General features: G+C 39.8%; 1 pseudogene; it reads right to left on the bottom strand.

Moving 5' to 3' along the window:
• Window positions 1–393: 393 nt before the first annotated feature.
• Window positions 394–3,930, bottom strand: LOC102761156 (annotated as a pseudogene).
• Window positions 3,931–8,854: the final 4,924 nt, after the last annotated feature.

Here is an 8,854-nt window from a genome sequence, read left to right as displayed (position 1 = left end):
CCTCTGGGGAAGGGTTCAGGGTGCAAGGAACACTCACCCTGGGATGAGCCAGATTGTCCTGAAAACTATTACCTTCTTTGAGAGAGGGCCTTAAAAAAACACACACACACAACAAAGAGTGGCTTAAATGTGCTTTTTAAAAACTTCATTACAAACTTTATTCCCAGGCTTCTTCAGCTTAATTAGCTACAAAGAATGACTTGTTTCTAAGCAAAAACAAACAAACAAAAAAAAAACTAAAAAGAGCTGCAGTGTCCAACGGGCTTGGGCTTAAGTTTATTAGAGGTGTAGATTTTATCAGATCCATAACAAATTTTGAACAGGCATTCATAATACAAAATAGCAGCCCCCAGTAACTTTTTCAAGGTTATCTTCTTCAGAAATTGACTCAGCTCAGTTTGCTTCGTTCTTGGAAGTCTCATCAAAATTTTCCACAAGATCTGGAACTTGGTCATCATCATCCCCTCTGGTAACAGTGGTACTTTGCCATCCACAGATTGTTTGGACCCAGCGTTAGCCAGTCTCCGTAAAGCAGGCAGACCGAATGCCCCATGCTGGTCGGCATGCTGGGTAGCACCTCTGTCCGCTGCTGTGTGTCAGCACTGCCGGTAACCATGCAAATGTTTGCTCCTGGAGATGCCTAAACTTTAAGGCTGCTAAAGTGGATCACTGCTCCTTGGTTTGTGAACGTATTTACCTCTTCAATACCAGAGGTATTGTTACCCCTAGCTTCTTTCAGAACTGGAATTTTTATCATCTGCTATCACTGTTCTGTGAACCACCTTCTTCTTTCTGTGACCAGTTCCTTTCCCACCAGGGCGCACTTGGGCCTGCAGTTTTGTGTTTCTCTTGGTTCCTGATAGTTCCTTTCACCTTGTTGGGGAGGAAATGGGGCCTTGTGGGGGACTAGCATTGGCACTGAGTGGGTCTTGGGCAGAGCAGCTGAGGATCAAATGAATGTTTCTTTACAGAGGATATAAGAAGACAAAAGGAGTGGGGTCTCCCTACTGTGGGCTTAATACATACATTTTGGTTCTGCAGTTGAAGGGTTAGGGGTGTTTTTAAAGTGGAAGACCACACAAGGAAGGAAGAATTGGGATCTGGAAGGATTAAATCAGAACCCAAGAAGCCACCCCAAAACAGAATGACCATGAGGAGAGGAGCATCACCGCCCATGTACTGAGCCACTCATGGTCCCTGTCACTGACTGTCACACGCATGGCTCCCTGCACACCGATGCACACTTTCTAAATGCAGTGCTGCTTCCCTGGCTATAGGTGGCTGAACTGGGGTGAACACCCAGCTCCACAGAGCTTTCCAGCCTGCTCAGCAGTTCTCCAGGATCCGGTGGGAAAGCTCTGTGGAGAAGAGAGTGCCACACAGAATCGTGACTGACATCCTCTTACGGGGGGTTGTATGTGACACTTGCAGAAGGCCTCAGCACCATAGGAGGCAAAGAAAATGGAGAGGCACACACAGAGAACACAGTCGAAAGAATCCATAACACGGAGAGCTTAGCTCTGAGCTACAGCAGCAGAAAAGAGGAAGATTGCGGCTGAGACAGCCTAACCATGGAGCACCCACACCAGGATGTCCAAGATTGGGGTTTGCAATATAATCCTTTGTGGCTTTAAAAGAAATTAGTGGAATGCTTATTTACATTTCTTTATCTCATTGCTTCTTCGTTGTTACTCTTTGTGTACCTTTAAAAAATACGTATGTTAAAGGAAGCATGCTAAAATTATTTTCACTATTGGATGATCAAAACATTTGATAGTGCGTCTTGAAAATGTTCCTGTTCACAGCCAGGCCTGGAGCTGGGGCTACTGACTCTGCCTTCTTTTCTCCTTGTACTTCCTTACATTTAAACCTCACTAATGAAGTACCCCAAATATATCGCCAGTAACAGCCCAGTCTAGAAATAGTGACCAGTTTTGGTCTATGCTGTCACAAGGACAACAACCATTTAAGTCAAGAGGGTGGGGAAGGGGAGGTCAGAGCTACGAGCCTGGGAAGGAAACGGGAGTGGTCAGAGGGGAATGTCCAGCTGCCCCCAAACACTGTCAAGGAAAGGAGGCATTTGGATTGAGGCTAGAATCCGGTTGATCTACATTAAAAATTATGTCTTCTCTGTGATTTACTCTCTTGGATATACACTTGAGATGGTTAACTTGAGTAGGCATTTGGATTGAGGCTAGAATCCGGTTGATTTACATTAAAAATTATGTCTTTTCTGTGATTTACTCTCTTGGATACACACTTCTGAGATGGTTAACTTGAATATTTTAATTGAACTTCCAGGTAGTTATTCTGTGGAGTTCCCTGAGAATCATTTAACATTAAACATTTTAAAAAAACATGTGAGGAGAGGTCTCTAAAAATAACCCAACTTTCACAGATTTTCATCAAATTTCCTACCTACTCTATAGGCCTGGTAGCTGAAAATTTTTCCCTATAGAGCAAAACACAGAAAAGGTTGTATTTAAAAGTGGCAAGAAATTCACTAAGAAACAAAAAAAGGAAGAAATTTCCAAACTAACATATTGAAAAGAATTTAATGATTTTATTCAGTATCATTAAGCAAAAATGAAACAATTGAAAATATAAGGTAGCAAATAGTATGTTATATCTACTATGTTCTAACATCCATAATTATTGCTGCTGATGGTAGAATTCATGAGCATGGTAGAATAGATCAATGGGTGATTAGCTATCCTTTTCATATTCTATACATGTGAAAACTTAACTCTTTTTATTCATAAATGATTTTTCTTACAAAAGGAGAAACTATTTTCATAAATAATTTAGTATTCTTCAGCCTATTGATAGCATCTCTCTTTGTCAATTACATTTGTTCCAACTAAAAGTGTCTTGAGATGTTCAAATATGTAAGTTACTGTATGATTCATAATAACTTTGCCCCAAAAGATGCATCCAACCTCCAAAAACTTGGTCAGGTTGCTACCAAATATCTCTTAGCCCTGGTTATGTGTCCATTTCTATCCAGAAAAACAGTGGACAATCACAAAGGAAAATTGATCATGGTCCCTGGGCTGAGGGAGTTTGCACTCTTGCAGGGGTGACAAAACATGCACATCAATAATTATAATACAAGATCAAACATGCTATACACTGCAAAAAAAGGCATAAATAAAACATGAGAAGATATCAGAGAGAAAGTGCTCACTTCCAGTGGGGCTATCACAGAGAATGGTGCATTTGGTCCAGACTTAAAGGAAAATTATGATTTAGAAAGCTAAAATCAGGTGAAGAGGAGTAGGAGGCAGAGAAGAGGAAAACAGGAGGAGAGGAATGGTGGTGGGAGCTGGGGAAAGGGGTGGAAGAATAGGGAGAAGGGGAACCCAAGAAAATCAAAGAGTTTCAGATAAAGAATGGGAAAACTTGGAGTCAGTTAAGAAAAAGTGAGTGATAGGATTGAGTTAGCTCTAATGTAGACAGGAGTAAAGGAATAGGTAATAAAGAAGAGTAGGTTGGTTGGTTCAAAGACTATGGTTAGAACAGCTTCTCTTTCTTAATTTTGTCTATTTTCTTCTTTCAGCCATGTTTGTTCTCAATTCACTTTGGAGCACCCATAAACTACTAATTTTGTTTATTTGTTTACTTACCCGTCTCCTTTCCTAAACCCAGAGCTCACTGGGGGCAGGACTGGTGTTGTTTTCCTTTTTGTATCCACAAAGCCTAACATGGAGCTCAGCACAGAGAGGTCTGTGGGATGGATAAAAGCTGTCCTGTGGGTATTTAAGATTTTGCAGTTGGTGATCAATGTCTAATGATAAACGAAGGCGTAAAACAGGACAGCAGCTCGGCATGCCATCTGGATAGTCAACCTGACCTGGTTTGGAGACCACCTGGGCTATTTCTTCAATCTGAGCAAGACTTTACACAAGTACTTACCTGTTGCACATGCATTACTCTCACTTGCAAAATGATTGCCTCACAAGGTTGTTGTGAGGATTAAATGAGCTAATGTGGGCTGGATCTTTAGCACATTGCCTGGGACATAGTAAGTACTCTTTTTACATATTATCTTTTTATTTAATAGCAAATATGGCTTGTTGATGACACATGAAGGCTGAACACTGTGTCAGCGTGACATTGGCTTTGTGTTCAAAGTACAGAGGCTGGATAAATAACTTTGCTTTATTTTGCATCTTAAATGATACCAGCAACATAGGTAATTTTTTTTTTATTTTGACATATGACACACATATGGGAGAATGCAAAAACACTCAAATATATAATGTAATATGTGCTTATGTAGAAAATATGCTCATAACCAATATCCAAGATATAAAATGGAATATTGGTCATTCCTCTGATTCCCCCACTGTGTTCCTTACTAGTTGAAATCCTCTTTGTCTCCAAAAAAGTAGCCATAGCCATGATTCCTATAGTGGTCCCATCCTACTTCTCCTAGCTTTTCTTTAAAGTTTTATCAATTAGGAAGTATGGTTTCTCCTATTTTTCAGTATTGTATCAATTAGAATATACTGCATGCATACTTATGTGCCTTCTTCTTTTGATCAATATTGTGTTTATTAGATTCTTAAAAAAAAAGAGCTCTAGTTCCTCCTTTTTCACTGAAAGAATTTCAATATTCTAATGAATGCACCACAATTTATTCATCCACTTAATGCTTATGGCCATTTTACTGTTGGATGTTTGGTTTATTTACAATTTAAGATTACTATTATCAAAATTATACATAGAACATTCTTATACTTTTCCTCATACACAAATGCTTGCATTTCTCTTGGGATAAACCCAGGAGTGTGACTGCTGTATGATAAGGTATGTGTAGCTCCAATTTTATTATACAATGTGAACTGTTTCTCAAAGCATTTGTACTAATTTCTACTCCTGTCAACAATGTATGGGACATGTCATTACTCTGCATCCCAGTCAACACTTGTTATTTTCAAGTTGTTAGTTTTACCACTCCGGTGTGTGTAATGGGATCTCAATATGATTTTGGCTTGTACTTCTAGATTGTGGAGCACAGTGGCATATTCTTATTAGTTGTTTAGATTTCTTTTTTGTGAAGTGCTCATTCAAGTCTTTTACACATTTTTTAATTGGGTTATCTGTCTTTTCCTAATTGACTTGAGAATGCAAATTCTTTGTTGATTATGTGTTGTAAGTATCATCTCATTCTGTGCCTAGTATTTTCACACTCCTATCATGAGTTTAATTACTTAATTTTAATATCATTGCAATCTTTTCTTTTTATGTCATATTTTAAAATCCTGCTCAATGTCATAAAGATATTTATAATCATATAAACAATTTAAATTTTTTCTTTTCACATTTAAATTCATCACACACTTCAAGTTGATCTTTGTGTGTGGTATAAGGCAGGGGTTCAATTTCATTTCTTTTCCACTTAGATGCCCAGTTATTGCAGCACCATTTAATGAGAAGATGGCCATTCATTTCCTCAACTGTTCTGCATTACCCCCTTTGCCATAAATCATGTCAACATATGCATGAGTCCATTTTGGTATCTCTACTCTTTTCCATGGGTCTGTTTATCTGCAGCAGTACCACACAGTCATGATTGATATAGTTTCACATTAAGTCTTGATATTTGGCACAACAGATTTTCTTCAAGAGTGTCTTGAATGCATGTCAGATATACTTTGGGGAGCATGGGGCAAGAAAGATTGATGATGTGGGACAATGGCCAGGTAGGGTGTAAGAAGGGGAGGAATCCTAAACACTCAAGAAACTAAAGTAAGACGCTGAGGTGAGCAATGAGGGGGGTGAGAGTCACATAAAGTAGGGAGGTGGTGAAGACAAACATCTCTCAAGTCATCATATCTATTAAGGTGAAGAGTCAGTCAAACAGCCTGGGAGTATTTGGGTATCAGGTTTGCTGTAGTGGCTTCACCCCTGGACACACAGAGGTCATATTAATAGTTTATGTTACTCACTTGCTCTTTTTAAATTGAGTTTTATTACCCAATTTTTCAGTCCCTCGATTGATATGTTCCACTTGGATTTTAATCTTGCCATATTTTCCCTCATGCTTATGGTTCAAGCCAATTTTAAGGATAATTTTGGTAGAATCCATCTAAATTGAGCACACAGGACATATGAGATAATGCGTCTCATACAGAAGATTTTATGAACAAAAAGTCTTTTTTAGAGTTCCTAACCATAAATCTGCATTTCTTACACAGTAAAGATTGCAACTGGCAAAGAACTCTAAGATGATAGTACTGATTGATCCAAGATTCTCAATACCTGACACTAGACTTCAAAATGATGCTGTTTAATAGTGCTTATTGGCCTGTCTCTCTCATTCCTTAGAAAATGCATGTTGCATTGTAGTTGGTTTTGAATAGAGATATCTGTGCAAGCTGAGCAGCCGTTAAATGCAGCTTTGGAATAATTGCCCTTCCTCCATTGTTCAGTTCATAATAGCTGCAATAGCTCAGACTGCTAAAGTAGAGCCAGCTAAGTAGAAAAATATTAAAGAAACAACAAGCATTTCCTCAGCTACCATACCTTGCCTAGAAGTAATCATGGATTTTTCTTTTAGTTTATGATATACATAAATTAAAGGTCCAATAAAATACAGACATCCAGAGACAAAAATATAGAAGAAAAACCTCACTGGACATAGGATTAGACAATACTGGAAAGTACAAAAGTTCAAGTCCAGTGAGATATTGTAAGACTATAAAAAGTAGGAGGCTTGATTTTTTATTAACTTAAGAACTTTGACACAATATTTAACACAGTGTAAATTCATTTCAGGAAACCATTGTGGTACACAGATACATATGTCTAGTTTGAATGCATAAAATTTTAAAGAAAATAGATTCATATGTTTGATGTGTATTTTACCTCATGGTAAATTCATGTTATCTGCCATAAAAGCTAATAAACAATGTAGTACATTTGAGCATTAACTTATTTTATAAGTTACTTAATTGTTTCAAAGTAAATCAATCTTCCCCCCCCACCCCACCCCCCAGCAATTTGGTCCATTTTAGTATCTTCTTTTGTGAGCCATACCTAATCTCATTTGTCAATTATTATATTCCTATTTGGGAAATTTCTTAGATTCTTTTGATTGTCCTTCCCATATCTCCTCAACTGTAAGTTATCCCTTTCTTGTAAAATTTTAAACAAAGTTTCTTTTGGCTCTTTCTAGTTTATTGCATAAAGGAGTTAAACTAGTCCAAAGGTAAAAACAGAACCCAATGGTTACATGATACAAGCTGTGAGGTTTTTAAGCTGACAAGGGACAGAAGGGAAATCCTGTTCATTGCAAGGAAACCCTCTTTAAGCTTCAGTGAGCCAAAAGCACTTCAACCCACAAACCTTCACTAGTTGTCCTTAGCCAGCCCCATCTCTGCCAGGAAATGGCATGCGTTCTTGCGCTGATCACCTGCATCTGAATTACTTCTCCATATTTCGGATGCTCAAGTACAGTTCTATTGCAGGCAAATTTCTGTTTAAACACCTCCACTAGTTTCTTTGTATCGTAATTATCAGAGATCCCTTGGACAGCAGCAAGGACCCTCCTGCCATTTCTCTGTTGGATTATTAATGGATATCATCCTGAGGCCCACAGGAAGCAGATCATCACCCATATTTGCATCAGCGAAGGGTGAGAGTGCTGGAGAGCTGGCTAGCAGACATACTATAGGATTCCTTTTCCTCGGGGGAAACAGTGGTGGGCGCGAGAAGGCCAGGGGAGGCGGTATCTGGAAGCTAGAGGAGCACAAGGGGGAGGCTGCTTTGCTGTGTCCTCCATGGTGGTTCAGCGACTGGGGCCTAAAAAATATATTTAAAAAGAAATTGTTTGGAAATTGGAAAGACATTTTCTTATAAAAATTGTTTTCAGAGTTGTTAAGTCCTTAGGCCAGTTTGTACACACACATACACACACACACACACACACACACGTGCACACACAAATATATATATGGTACTATGGGGAATAAATTCCATTTCAAGCTGAGATGTCAGAAATGTGTTTTTTTCCCATGCTGCTCCGGGACTGGCACTTCCAGTCCTTCCAAGGTCTGCTGCCCTTGAGGAGACCTTCTCCAGCCCTGCACACTTAGGTGACTCTGTAGGCTTGGGTAGGGGCTCCAGCAGGCAGCACTAATGATGGAACTGGTAGAAAGCGAGAGAAAGGAGGCAGCATTTTAGATGGAAGTTTGGGGCAGAAGGTACAGAGTTTCAGGGTCAAGGTTGTCTTCCAATATTATGACTTAACTCACGTTTTTCCTTCCTCTGTCAATGTTTTGTTCCTGACATTGTGCACAAGTATTAGCCCCCCTGTCTCTCTTGCCTCTGCCACTCCTTGTTGCTCTACCCAAGATGGCAGCCCCCCCTCATCAAATCTGATCAATCTACCTGCTTCTCCCCTCTAGCCCTCAAGCATGGACACAAGCCCCTTGGGGGGGTTCTAAGGGTTTTAACCACATGATTGTGCAATGTATGGGTGGTAAAGTGATTCCCTTCTTCCTATTCGTCTTCTATTTTCCCCCCAGAGCATGTAAGGGAAGATCAGGTTGGCAGATGTGTTAACGATGAGTCTCACACATAAAGGGCTAAAGTAAGCGTTCTCAGGGGAGAGAACCAAGATGGCGGCATAGGTTAACGCCGGAGATTGCTGCCTCAAACAACCAATTCAAATTACACCTAAAAGACAGGACGGACATCATCCAGAACCACAGGAGGGCTGGCTGAGTGGAAATTCTACAACTAGGAGTAAAGAGAATATCATACCCAGACTCAGAGGAGGCACAGTGCGGAAGTGAAATACTCAGGTGCGGAGTGCGCGCGGAGCGGGCTGACGGCCGAGGGCGCG

The sequence above is a fragment of the Myotis davidii genome, unplaced genomic scaffold (genome assembly GCF_000327345.1).
Source record: "Myotis davidii unplaced genomic scaffold, ASM32734v1 scaffold86, whole genome shotgun sequence".
Classification (NCBI taxonomy): Eukaryota; Metazoa; Chordata; class Mammalia; order Chiroptera; family Vespertilionidae; genus Myotis; species Myotis davidii.
Note: the sequence above shows the minus strand (reverse complement) of the source record. Positions and strands in the feature narration are given on the sequence as shown.